Source organism: Taudactylus pleione, unplaced genomic scaffold (genome assembly GCF_031769625.1).
Source record: "Taudactylus pleione unplaced genomic scaffold, aTauple2 ptg000007l, whole genome shotgun sequence".
Classification (NCBI taxonomy): domain Eukaryota; kingdom Metazoa; phylum Chordata; class Amphibia; order Anura; family Myobatrachidae; genus Taudactylus; species Taudactylus pleione.
The window spans coordinates 20,920,618-20,934,579 of record NW_028284410.1 but is presented as its reverse complement, the minus strand read 5'-3'; positions in this window follow the sequence as shown (position 1 = coordinate 20,934,579).

The window sequence follows — 13,962 nt, the reverse complement described above, 5'->3', positions numbered from 1 at the left end:
ACAAAGTTCAGGAAAATGACCTTGAAAAAAACATTTAAATCATCTGAAGAGAAACGTAAACTTGCCAATATGCCATTTACGACACGGAGTGGCAAGGAACGGCTAAGGTCGATCCCTAGTATGTTCATGACTAGTGGTTCAGCTTCACATGACGATGGAAGCCCTCCTCCCACTAAAAAAATCAAAAGAGTTAAGCTGGCAAAAGCACAGCGAAGAACTGTGCTTTCTAAGAAGATATCACAAATCCCTAAGGAGAGTCCAAGTGTGGTGGTGGTTGCGATGCCTGACCTTCCCAGCACTGGACGGGAAGAGGTGGCTCTTTCCACCATTTGCACGCCCCCTGCAAGTGCTGAAAGGAGCACCCACAGTCCACTTGCTGATATGCAAATTGAAGATGTCACTGTTGAAGTACAACAGGATGAGGATACTGGTGTAGCTGGCGCTGAGGAGGAAGTTGGCGAGGAGGATTCTGATGGTGATGTGGTTTGTTTAAATCAGGCTCCGGGGGAGACAGTTGTTGTCCGTGGGATGAAAAAGCCCATCACGGTCATGCCTGGGCAGAAGACCAAACATTCCACCTCTTTGGTCTGGCAATATTTCTATCCAAATCCGGACAACAACTGTCTTGCCATATGTACCATATGTAAAGGTGAAATAAGTAGGGGTAGGGACGTCAACCACCTAGGAACATCCTCCCTTATACGGCACCTGCAGCGCGTTCATAAAAAGTTACTGTCAAGTTCAGAAACTTTGGCTAAGACCGTAAGCAGTCCAGGGACACATAAATCCCGTTGTCCTGTTGTATCCAAGCGCCTGCAAACCACACCGTCAACTCCCTCCTCGTCAATTTCCTCCTTAGTCAGGATCGGAAGTAGTCCTGCAGGCCATGTCACTGGCATGACTGGCTCTCCTATCCGGGATTCCTCCGGAGGATCCTGCATTGCTACGCCTACTGCTGCCGCTGCTGCTGGGAGTCGTTCATCATCCCAGAGAGGAAGTAGGAACACCACTACTTTTACTAAACAATTGACCCTCCAACAGTCCTTACGAGGAGGATGAAGTACGACAGCAGTCATCCTGAAGCAAAACGTATAACTGAGGCCTTGACTGCTATGTTGGTGTTAGACGTGCGTCCGGTATCCGCCATTAGTGCAGTGGGATTTAGACAATTGATGGAGGTAGTGTGTCCCCGGTTCCAAATCCCGTCTAGATTCCACTTCACTAGGCAGGCGATACCGAGACTGTACAGAAACGTCAGAAAAAGTGTCCTCAGTGTCCTGAAAAATGCCGTTGTACACAATGTCCACTTAACCACGGACATGTGGACAAGTGGAACAGGGCAGACTAAGGACTATATGACTGTGACAGCCCACTGGGTAGATGTATCACCTTACGCAGCAACAGCAGCATCGTCACCAGTAGCAGCATTTCAGAAACGCCAGCTCGTTCCAAGGCAGGCTACGCTGTGTATCACCGGTTTCAGTAAGAGGCACACTGCCGACAACCTCTTAGAGAAACTGAGGGAAATCATCGCACAGTGGCTTACCCCACTTAGACTCTCCTGGGGATTTGTGATATCTGACAACGCCACCAATATTGTGCGGGCATTACATCTGGGCAAATTCCAGCACGTCCCATGTTTTGCTCACACAATAAACTTGGTGGTACAGAATTTTCTGAAAAGCGACAGGGGCGTGCAGGAGACGCTTTGGGTGGCCCGAAAAATTTCTGGCCACTTTCACCATTCAGCGACTGCGTGCCGAAGGCTGGAGCGCCAGCAAACACTCTTGAACCTGCCCCGCCATCACCTGAAGCAAGAGGTTGTGACGCGGTGGAACTCAACCCTCTATATGCTTCAGAGGATGGAGGAGCAGCAAAAGGCCATACAAGCCTATACATCCACTTATGACATAGGCAAAGGAGGGGGTATGCACCTGACTCAAGCGCAGTGGAGAATGATTTCCGTGTTGTGCAAGGTTCTCCAGCCCTTCAAACTTGCCACACGTGAAGTCAGTTCAGACACTGCCAGCTTGAGTCAGGTCATTCCCCTCATCAGGCTTTTGCAGAAGCAGCTGGAGAAAGTGAAGGAGGAGCTAAGACGGAGTGATTCCGCTCGGCATGTGGGACTTGTGGATGAAGCCCTTCATTCGCTTTGCCAGGATTCCAGGGTGGTCAATCTGTTGAAATCAGACCACTACATTTTGGCCACCGTGCTCGATCCTAGGTTTAAAGCCTATGTGGTGTCTCTCTTTCCGGCCGACACAAGCCTGCAGAGGTGCAAAGACCTGCTGGTGAACACACTGTCAGCTGAAGCGGAACGTGACACATCAACAGCTCCTTCTTCATTTTCTCCCGCAACTGGGGCTGCCAGGAAAAAACTTAGGTATCCTAAGAAACCCGCTGGCGGTGATGCAGGGCAGGCAGGACCAAGTTTGGACATCTGGTCTGGACTGAAGGACCTGGCAACAATTTCTGACATGTCTACTGTCACTGCATATGATACTGTCACCATTGACAGAATGGTGGAGGATTACATCGGTGACAGCATCCATGTAGGCATGTCAGACAGTCCATACCTGTACTGGCAGGAAAAAGAGGCAATTTGGAGGCCCCTGTACAAACTGGCTCTATTTTACCTGAGTTGCCCCCCCTCCAGTGTGTACTCCGAAAGAGTGTTTAGTGCAGCCGGGAACCTTGTCAGCGAAAGGCGTAGGAGGTTGCTTCCACAGAATGTGGAGAAGATGATGTTCATCAAAATGAATTATCAGCTCTTCCAGGGAGACCAGCCTCCAGAACGTACAGAGGGACCTGTGGTGGTGGATTCAAGTGGGGACGAGTTAATACTTTGTGAGGATGAGGATGTACACACTGAAGAGGGTGAGGAATCGGTGGATGAGGAGGATGAGGATGACATCTTGCCTCCGTAGAGCCAGTTTGTGCAGGGACAGATTAATTGCCAGCTTGTTTTGTGGGGGCCCAAACGAACCAATCATTTCAGCCACAGTTGTGTGGCAGACCCTGGCGCTGAAATGATTGGTTTGTTAAAGTGTGCATGTCCTGTTTATACAACATAATGGTGGGTGGGAGGGCCCAAGGACAATTCCATCTTGCACCTCTTTTTTTTCTTTGCATTATGTACAGTTTGGGGCCTAGTTTTTCAAACTGCCATCCTGTCTGCCACTGCAGTATCACGCCTAGATGGGTCACGTGTTTGTGCCGCCCACTCGTGTCGCTTAGCATAGTCATCCAGCTACCTCGGTGCAACCTTTGGACATTGTGAGGTATGAGGTGTTCAGAATAGACTGGAAATTAGTGGAAATTAAGGTTATTGAGGTTAATAATAGCATAGGAGCAGAAAAACCTACAAATTCTGTGATTTTAGCTGTTTTTATGCTTTTTTAAAAAAAAATACAGATCCAAAACACAAAACCCAGAACCCAAAACACGGAAGGGTGGTTTTGGCAAAACCAATCCAGATCCAAAACACGAAGAAAGATCCAGATCCAAAACCAAAACACAAAACACGAAAAGTGGCCGGTGCACACCCCTAATATATATTTATTTATACTCCAACAGCAATGATCTGGCTCTCGCAGGGTGAAAACAGCACTATGTCTGTTCCAATGCCCTCCTCATAGAGAATGGCGTCCCCACCATATACAAGAACAAACAGGTGGCACTTGGAGTCTTCTCAATAAGGTATCAACAGTGCAGTGGTTTATTATGAAAACATCACATCGACGTTTCTTTCAGAATGTCAGATATATATGTGTGTATATATTAGGGATGTGCGCCGGACCATTTTTGCCGGATTTGGATTTGGTTCTAATTCGTCGTCCGGATTTGGATTTGGATTTGCCAAACTGCGGTGACTGGCTTTGGATTTGGATTTGGATTTGCCAAACTGCGGTGACTGGCTTTGGATTTGGATTTGGATTTGGATTTTTTTACAAAATTTGACAAAAAAAGCTAAAATCACAAAAATTGGTCTTTTCTTTCTTCCTAGAGTATTATTAACCTCAATAACATTAATTTCCAGTCAATTTAGACCATATCACAGCTTATAATATTGTTTTCAACATTATTGGCCAAAGGTTGCAGTGAGCTGACTGGTTACTAAGCGACAAAGCAGCGGCACAACGACACAGACACCACAGTATAAAGCACATCTATGACACATTGCCACACAGCAGTGGCAGAAATGAAAAGTAGTGCACCCACCCAGTGGGGTATGGCCAGTACTTGTTTACAAAGTGGGCTACGGCCCTAGGAGTCACAGTGCACAATCTTATTCGCATTACACCGCACATAGGGCCTGATTCACATTACACCATAAAGTAGTGTCTCTTATTTATGTTACGACACACAGTAGTGCCCCTTTTACACAATGCCCACAGTAGTGACCCTTTTACACAATGCCCACAGTAGCGGTGTCCCTTACACAATGTCCCCCAGCAGTGGTGCCCCCTATGCAGTCCCCTTAGTAGTAGGGTCCACTATGCAGTGCCCCCAGTAGAATGCCCCCCATTAGCAGGCCCCCCCAGTAGTATGCCCCCCATTAGCATGCCACCCAGTAGTATGCCCCCCATTAGCAGGCCCCCCCAGTAGTATGCCCCGCATTAGCATGCCACCCAGTAGTATGCCCCCCCCAGTAGTATGGCCCCCCCAGTAGTAGGCTGCCCCAGTAGCAGGCCCCCCCAGTAGTAAGCTGCCCCAGTAGTAGCCCCCCTGTAGTATGGCCCCCCTGTAGTAGGCTGCCCCAGTAGCAGCCCCCCCCAGTAGTAGTAAGCCCCCCCAGTAGTATGGCCCCCCCCAGTAGCAGGCCCCTCAGTAGTATGGCCCCCCCAGTAGCAGACCCCCCCCCCAGTAGTATACCCCCCCAAGTAGCAGGCCCCTCTGTAGTATGGCCCCCCCAGTAGTATAGCCCCCCCCAGTAGCAGACCCTCCCCAGTAGCGCCCCCGGCCCTTGCATAAATAAAAAAATAAAAACTTACCTGTATCTCCGCTCCCGCGCCATCCGCTCTGTCACACGCTGAGGAGGGAGCCGGAAGACGGAGCTCATGTGTGAGCTCCAGCCGGCTCCCTCCGTGCAGCAGCCAATGAGAGTCTGTGTGACTCTCATTGGCTGCTGTAACAAACACACAGCTGCCGCTGGCGGCTGTGTGTCTGTGTAGGGCAAAGCGCTATCACAGCGCTCTGCCCTACACGCGAGGAGACCTGATGTCGGATTCTCTAGTGAGAATCCAACATCTGGCGGCCGCCGTTCGGCCCCGAACGGGGATCCGAGTCAGGCGGTGAACACCCGAACAGGGTTCGGGTGGACTCGGATCCCCAATGTTCGGAGCGGTTCGGATTCCACAGAATCCGAACCGCTCATCTCTAGTATATATATATAAATCCAACTGTATCCGGCACTCCGGTCGATACAAACAAATGCTCCGGTGCCCTCCTAGGGCTGAAGACCCATCCACATGATACCAATATAGGCGGCACTCTGGAGACTGTAGTTATGATATATATAAAAGTCCTTTAATATGCCAACGTTTCGGGAGTCACCCCGTCATCAGGGACAAGATACAGACATACTACAAACAACATACATATATACATACACAAATCAATTAGGTCAGGCAGATCAACCTGTGGCCAGACACTGGATAGCAGCCAAGCATGGGGTGGCAATGATCAAAGCTATTTTGATTGATCATGTTCCACCATTAAGGCGAGGGGGTAACAGAGCTAAAATCTTGTTACAATTAGAAAGTAAATGGATATTTACGCTAAATACTATATTCCCCAAAGGTCTCAATGAAACGCTAGGCCTACAATGTTTCTTATAAATATAAGGTATATCAATATACATCATCCCCTTGTAGTCAATCTGTTTTTGTTTCTAAAAACTTTAACAATATATATTATAGCACGTGTTGTTAGATGAATAGTCATGGAAACTTGTGACCTATTATTATTTTGTGGGTCACTTGTTATAATGTGCTGTATAATATTGGTTTATTTATACTTATGATTGTAGGGTTAATATATATCCACAAGCTCAAAATGTATCATACATAGGCGTTTTTGTATAATTAAGTATAAGCATGCCAATTTTATTGAACAGGTTTCGTATATATACCATTGCAACATCATATGCGTATTCTGTATGAGTATAAGTGTCATTTTTATATGTTCATTTTAAAGTGTTGGTATAAGAGACGGCTGGTTGCTAGGCAACCATGTACAGCCGTCAGTGGTCCACTCACACTGCAGGCGCGGCTTGTTGACGTCATACGGATGCGCAGCATGGTCCCAGCGCGCTCCGGAGGGCGGTCGGCACTGGCGTCCTCCAGGTGAGTGTGATTATGTGTCCATGTAATTGATTTGTGTATGTATATATGTATGTTGTTTGTAGTATGTCTGTATCTTGTCCCTGATGAGGGGGTGACTCCTGAAACGTCGGCATATTAAAGGACTTTTATATATATCATAACTACAGTCTCCAGAGTGCCGCCTATATTGGTATCATATATATATATATATACATACATAGAACATATGACAGGCGCTGAACTCTCTAAGTGACCACAAAGGTGAGTGTAATGACAGCTCACAATCAGTAAAACATATATATAAAAGCACTAGAGTCCATATGAGAACCACTGCTCCCCTTCTGTAATGAATAATCCCGAATCCCTCAGGATGAAGGATCTAGAAGAAAAAGTACAGAAGAGGGTGCTCCATAGTGCATAAAACAATTTATTTAAAACACACAATGATGGTCATCAATGAAATAACAACGGTATGCTCGTACCAAAAGGGATGACTCTGTGGGCTGATTACCACATGGTATAGAGATAAAACATCATCCAGGCAAAACTCCCACCGTCCTCTGTGCACCACCGGGAACCTGCACCACACACCGCGAGACTCCAAGAGGCAGCAGAGTGCCAGGAACACCGTGAGCCAGAGAGCCAGTTATACTTCCTGGACAGCTTGGAAAGGATTGTTAGCCTCTATAATCTTGATAGTGTGCCGAATTTTTTCACTTTGTAAGATATCGTCATTGAGATTCAGATCTAACGCAGCCAGCTGAAAAACTTCATTGTCCTTCGCTGCATTTCTTCAAATATTGAACCTGTTGTAGAAAGACTAGCCATCACTAATGTGATGGCTAGTTCCATGTTATAATTCTGAGCAATAGAGAAGGGACTTGCAGTAAAGTGGGGTCCCGTGATGGGGGCTGCAAGCTTAAATGCATTGATCAATTCATGAACCAAAACCCCACTGTTTATTATTAGGGGTGAGCGGGTTCGGATTTCTGAAATCCGAGCCCCGCCGATCCGAGTCAGGCTCGACTTTTCCCGCCTGACTCAGATCTGAAATCGAGGCAAAACGTCATCATCCCGTCATCATCCGAGTCTCACGGGTATTGGATTCTATATAAGGTACCCGTGTCGGCGCCATTTTCTCACTCAGCTGTGGACAGTGAAGAGAGAGGGTGGGAGTTAGGGCTGGCTGGGCAGTGTAGTGCTGTGCTATGCTGCGCTGTGCTGCTGTTGTCCATAGGGGCTGTGTCCACTCCTCCAAAGTCCATAGGGGCTGGCAGGGCTGTGTTGTGCAGTCAGTTGTCCATAGGGGCTGTGTCCACTCCAAAGTCCTGTGCAGTGTCCCAGTCCTAAAGGGGTGCTGTAGTGTTGTCCAGGGGGTGCTCTGTCCATCAGGGGTGCTCCCCCCCAAGGGCAAAAAAAATTTTTTTTTTCTGTGTTTGTGAATTGTGTGCGCAGTAGCCGCACGTGCATCAACAAAGTAGCGCCAACAGTGCACCTGTGTCATAAGTAAAGGGCCGGCTGGCTCATCCGTTAAAGGGTGCTGTAACCCCCAAAGTGCACTCCAAATAAAATAAAAAATAATTTTCTGTGTTTGTGAATTGTGGGCCTGATTCAGAACCGGACGCTCTGAACGAGCGCCCGCTCTGAATCAGGGCATTTTTTTTTAATAGTGCGGCCTCTTGGACGCTTGCATAGCTGTGAGTTACCACCCACAGCTTATGCAAGCGACCATGATGATGGTCACGATGGTCAAGACCATCGCGACCATCGGGCTTGCGACGAGACCCTTGCGGTAGGGTCTCGTGGCCGCAAGCCCTGGAGTGCTTTTGGCTCTATCAGAGCCAAAAGCACTCCCACTGACATCACTAGTGATGTCAGTGGGGCCGGCCCCAGACGGTAGGCGTTCTCATGGGAACGCCTCCGTCTGGGCAGCCATGCCCCCCCACCAAATGGGGCGTGCTGTCACTCACCATCGACAGCAGGCCCCCTTTGGTGCGAGACCCATAACGATGGCTTAGCCGTCGTTATTCAGGTCTCGCGCATGCGCACGACAGAGCCACCTCCGTCATGCGCACTTGGGCAACATCGACCTGCTTGCAAGCGCTGAGCGCTCGCGGGTCTGAGTTAGGCCCTGCTTGCACTGTGGCTGCACGTGCATCAACAAAGGAACAGCGCCAAGCGTGCGCCTGTGTCCCATAAGTAAAGGGCCAGCTGGCTTGTCCGTTAAAGGGTGCTGTAACCCCCAAAGTGCACTCCAAAAAAAATAAAAATATATATTTTTTTGTGTTTGTGAATTGTGTGCACAGTAGCCGCACGTGCATGAACAAAGTAGCGCCAAGCGTTCGCCTGTGTCATAAGTAAAGGGCTGGCTGGCTCGTCTGTTAAAGGGTGGTGTAACCCCCAAAGTGCACTCCAAACAAATTAAAAATATTTTCTGTGTTTGTGAATTGTGTGCACTGTGGCTGCACGTGCATCAACAAAGGAACAGCGCCAAGCATGCGCCTGTGTCCCATAAGTCTTTTAAAGAGTGGTGTAACCGCCAAAGTGCGCTCCACAAAAAATAAACAATTCCTTTTTTTTCCTGTGTTTGTGTGCGAAATGTATGCGCAGTAGCCGCACGTACATCAACAAAGGAGCAGCTCCAAGCGTGCGCCTGTGTCCCATAAGTCTGTTAAAGGGTGGTGTAACCCCAAAGTGCACTCCAACAAAAATAAAACATTTTCTTCTGTGTTTGTGAATTGTCTGCACTGTACGTGCATCCTCAAAGCAGCAACGCCAAACGTGCGTCTGTCTGTTAAAGGGTGGTGTAACCCTCAAAGTGTGCTCCACAAAAAATAACAATATTCTGTCTTTGTGAATTGTGTGCACTGTAGCTGCACGTGCATCAACAAAGGAACAACCCCAAGCGTGTGCCTGTGTCCCATAAGTAAAGAGCCGGCTGGCTCATTTCTTAAAGGGTGGTGTAACCCACAAAGTGCACTAGTCTCCAACAAAAATAAAAAATAATTTTCTGTGTTTGTGTGCGCCTTAGCCGCATCTATATATCAATATAACATAAATGGAGGACCAAACTTTATCCGATAAAAATAAAATAGGGAAAGATCAAGAACCACTTCCTCCTAGTGCTGAAGCTGCTGCCACTAGTCATGACATAGACGATAACATGCCATCAACGTCGTCTGCCAAGGCCGATGCCCAATGTCATAGTAGAGGGCACATACAATCCCAAATGACAAAGTTCAGGAAAATGTCCTTGAAAAAAACATTTAAATCATCTGAAAAGAAACGTAAACTTGCCAATATGCCATTTACGACACGGAGTGGCAAGGAACGGCTAAGGTCTATACCTATGTTCATGACTAGTGGTTCAGCTTCACATGACGATGGAAGCCTTCCTCCCACTAAAAAAATCAAATGAGTTAAGCTGGCAAAAGCACAGCGAAGAACTGTGCGTTCTAAGAAGATATCACAAATCCCCAAGGAGAGTCCAAGTGTGGTGGCGGTTGCGATGCCTGACCATCCCAGCACTGGACGGGAAGAGGTGGCTCTTTCCACCATTTGCACGCCCCCTGCAAGTGCTGAAAGGAGCACCCACAGTCCACTTGCTGATATGCAAATTGAAGATGTCACTGTTGAAGTACAACAGGATGAGGATACTGGTGTAGCTGGCGCTGAGGAGGAAGTTGGCGAGGAGGATTCTGATGGTGATGTGGTTTGTTTAAATCAGGCTCCGGGGGAGACAGTTGTTGTCCGTGGGATGAAAAAGCCCATCACGGTCATGTATCCAAGCGCCTGCAAACCACACCGTCAACTCCCTCCTCATCAATTTCCTCCTTAGTCAGGATTGGAAGAAGTCCTGCAGGCCATGTCACTGGCATGACTGACTCTCCTATCCGGGATTCCTCCGGAGGATCCTGCATTCCTACGCCTCCTGCTGCTGCTGTTGCTGGGAGTCGTTCGTCATCCCAGAGAGGAAGTAGGAACACCACTACTTTTACTAAACAATTGACCCTCCAACAGTCCTTAGCGAGGAGGATGAAGTACGACAGCAGTCATCCTGAAGCAAAATGTATAACTGAGGCCTTGACTGCTATGTTGGTGTTAGACAAGCATCCGGTATCCGCCATTAGTGCAGTGGGATTTAGACAATTGATGGAGGTAGTGTGTCCCCGGTTCCAAATCCCGTCTAGATTCCACTTCACTAGGCAGGCGATACCGAGACTGTACAGAAACGTCAGAAAAAGTGTCCTGAAAAATGCGGTTGTACCCAATGTCCACTTAACCACGGACATGTGGACAAGTGGAACAGGGCAGACTAAGGACTATATGACTGTGACAGCCCACTGGGTAGATGTATCACCTTACGCAGCAACAACAGCAGCGTCACTAGTAGCAGCATCTCAGAAACGCCAGCTCGTTCCAAGGCAGGCTACGCTGTGTATCACCGGTTTCAGTAAGAGGCACACCGCCGACAACCTCTTAGAGAAACTGAGGGAAATCATCGCCCAGTGGCTTACCCCACTTAGACTCTCCTGGGGATTTGTGATATCTGACAACGCCACCAATATTGTGCGGGCATTACATCTGGGCAAATTCCAGCACGTCCCATGTTTTGCTCACACAATAAACTTGGTGGTGCAGAATTTTCTGAAAAGCAACAGGGGCATGCAAGAGATGCTTTGGGTGGCCGGAAAAATTTCTGGCCACTTTCGCCATTCAGCGACTGCGTGCCAAAGACTGGAGCACCAGCAAACACTCTTGAACCTGCCCCGCCATCACCTGAAGCAAGAGGTTGTGACGCGGTGGAACTCAACCCTCTATATGCTTCAGAGGATGGAGGAGCAGCAAAAGGCCATTCAAGCCTATACATCTACCTATGACATGGGCAAAGGAGAGGGTATGCACCTGACTCAAGCGCAGTGGAGAATGATTTCTGTGTTGTGCAAGGTTCTCCAGCCCTTCGAACTTGCCACACGTGAAGTCAGTTTAGACACTGCCAGCTTGAGTCAGGTCATTTCTCTCATCAGGCTTTTGCAGAAGCAGCTGGAGAAAGTGAAGGAGGAGCTAAGACGGAGCGATTCCGCTCGGCATGAAGTCAGGCCACTACATTTTGGCCACCGTGCTCGATCCTAGGTTTAAAGCCTATGTGGTGTCTCTCTTTCCGGCCGACACAAGCCTGCAGAGGTGCAAAGGCCTGCTGGTGAAAACACTGTCAGCTGAAGCGGAACGTGACACGTCAACAGCTCCTTCTTCATTTTCTCCCGCAACTGGGGCTGCCAGGAAAAAACAGGTATCCTAAGCAACCCGCTGGTGGTGATGCAGGGCAGGCAGGACCAAGTTTGGACATCTGGTCCGGACTGAAGGACCTGGCAACAATTTCTGACATGTCTACTGTCACTACATATGATACTGTCACCATTGACAGAATGGTGGAGGATTACATCGGTGACAGCATCCAAGTAGGCATGTCAGACAGTCCATACCTGTACTGGCAGGAAAAAGAGGCAATTTGGAGGCCCCTGTACAAACTGGCTCTATTTTACCTGAGTTGCCCCCCCTCCAGTGTGTTCTCCGAAAGAGTGTTTAGTGCAGCCGGGAACCTTGTCAGCGAAAGGCGTAGGAGATTGCTTCCACAGAATGTGGAGAAGATGATGTTCATAAAAATGAATTATCAACTCTTCCAGGGAGACCAGCCTCCAGAACGTACAGAGGGACCTGTGGTGGTGGATTCCAGCGGGGACGAGTTAATACTCTGTGAGGATGAGGATGTACACAACACTGAAGAGGGTGAGGAATTGGTGGATGAGGAGGATGATGACGACATCTTGCCTCCGTAGAGCCAGTTTGTGCAGGGACAGATTAATTGCCAGCTTGTTTTGTGGGGGCCCAAACGAACCAATCATTTCAGCCACAGTCGTGTGGCAGACCCTGGCGCTGAAATGATTGCTTTGTTAAAGTGTGCATGTCCTGTTTATACAACATAAGGGTGGGTGGGAGGGCCCAAGGACAATTCCATCTTGCACCTCTTTTTTTTCTTTGAATTATGTACTGTTTGGGGCCTAGTTTTTCAAACTGCCATCCTGTCTGCCACTGCAGTGTCACTCCTAGATGGGCCACGTGTTTGTGCCGCCCGCTCGTGTCGCTTAGCATAGTCATCCATCTACCTCGTTGCAACCTTTTGGACATAAAAACACTATTGTGAGGTGTGAGGTGTTCAGAATAGACTGGAAATGAGTGGAAATTAAGGTTTTTGAGGTTAATAATAGCATAGGAGCAGAAAAATCAACACATTCTGTGATTTTAGCTGTTTTTATGCTTTTTTAAAAAAAAATACAGATCCAAAACACAAAACCCAGAACCCAAAACACCGAAGGGTGGTTTTGGCAAAACCAATCCAGGTCCAAATCACGAAGAAAGATCCAGATCCAAAACCAAAACACAAAACACGAAAAGTGGCCGGTGCACACCCCTAATATATATATATATCATATATGTGTGTGTGCATATATCTCACATACGGTAGCTCACCATAATAAAATAAACTGTGTTCTTCTATAGGGCAGGTATGTGTAGTACTTGTTAGATTGTTTGAACCTTATTTGTGGACCCATAAATCTGACAATAATAGCAAATGCTAATTTTAATGATAAAAAGACAATTATTTATTTGTAATGGTGCATACACACGATCAGATTTTTTCTTCAGATATGGACGATAACGATTTAAAAATCGTTCAGTCGTTCATATCTGATGGAAAATCGTTCATATCTGACATGCCTGAACGATGGACGATCAACGATGCGCGTTCCCGTTTGTCAGATAACGATATCTGACATCTCATGGGTTTGCAGTCAGACTTGGACGAATCCATTCATTTTAATGCAGTCAAAAATCGTTCAATCGTTCAAATCGTTCAAAACTTTGGTCAAATCGTCCAAATCGTTCAAATCGTTTAATCGTTCAGTCGTTCATCTGACAAATCTGACAAGTCTGACAAATCTGACCGTGTGTACGCTCCATAAGAGTTATAATTAATATTTTTTTTAAATTGAAAAAAAAAATATATTTTGCAAGTAAAACTGATTATTTCCATTTCATTAGTTTCATCTAAATAGCAATAATTAATATAGCTTATTTCAACATCAGTGGGGTTGGAATACAATTAACGTCAGCCAAAGTATGTAGAAAAAAAACACGATAATTTTCGTTTTAAAAAAAATTATACATTTATGATACATAAGGCTCTCATTGATTTCAATTACAACAAAAAGAACGATATAATAAAAAAATTAAACTATACTTTGATGAGAAAATATGCGAAAAACATTGATACATTTCCTCAAAACTTATCTCTAGCGAAAAATACTCAAACCATTTTATCACTTTTTTTAACGCAAGAAACTGTTGATACATATCCCCCTATGTGAGATAATGTGATAAGTTGAAATTAATATTTACTCAAGAGGCGGTTACTGCACGCTGGAAATATACTTAGTTATTGGGTCTAGCACCCGTGCACAGGCGTTGGCAAAATAGGAGGCAGTGGGGCCTATTCATCATTACTAAACTTTCCCAGGAGGTAATTAGGTTTAGAACTCGCATGGAGTTCTACCTAATTACCGGAGGAATTCACCAT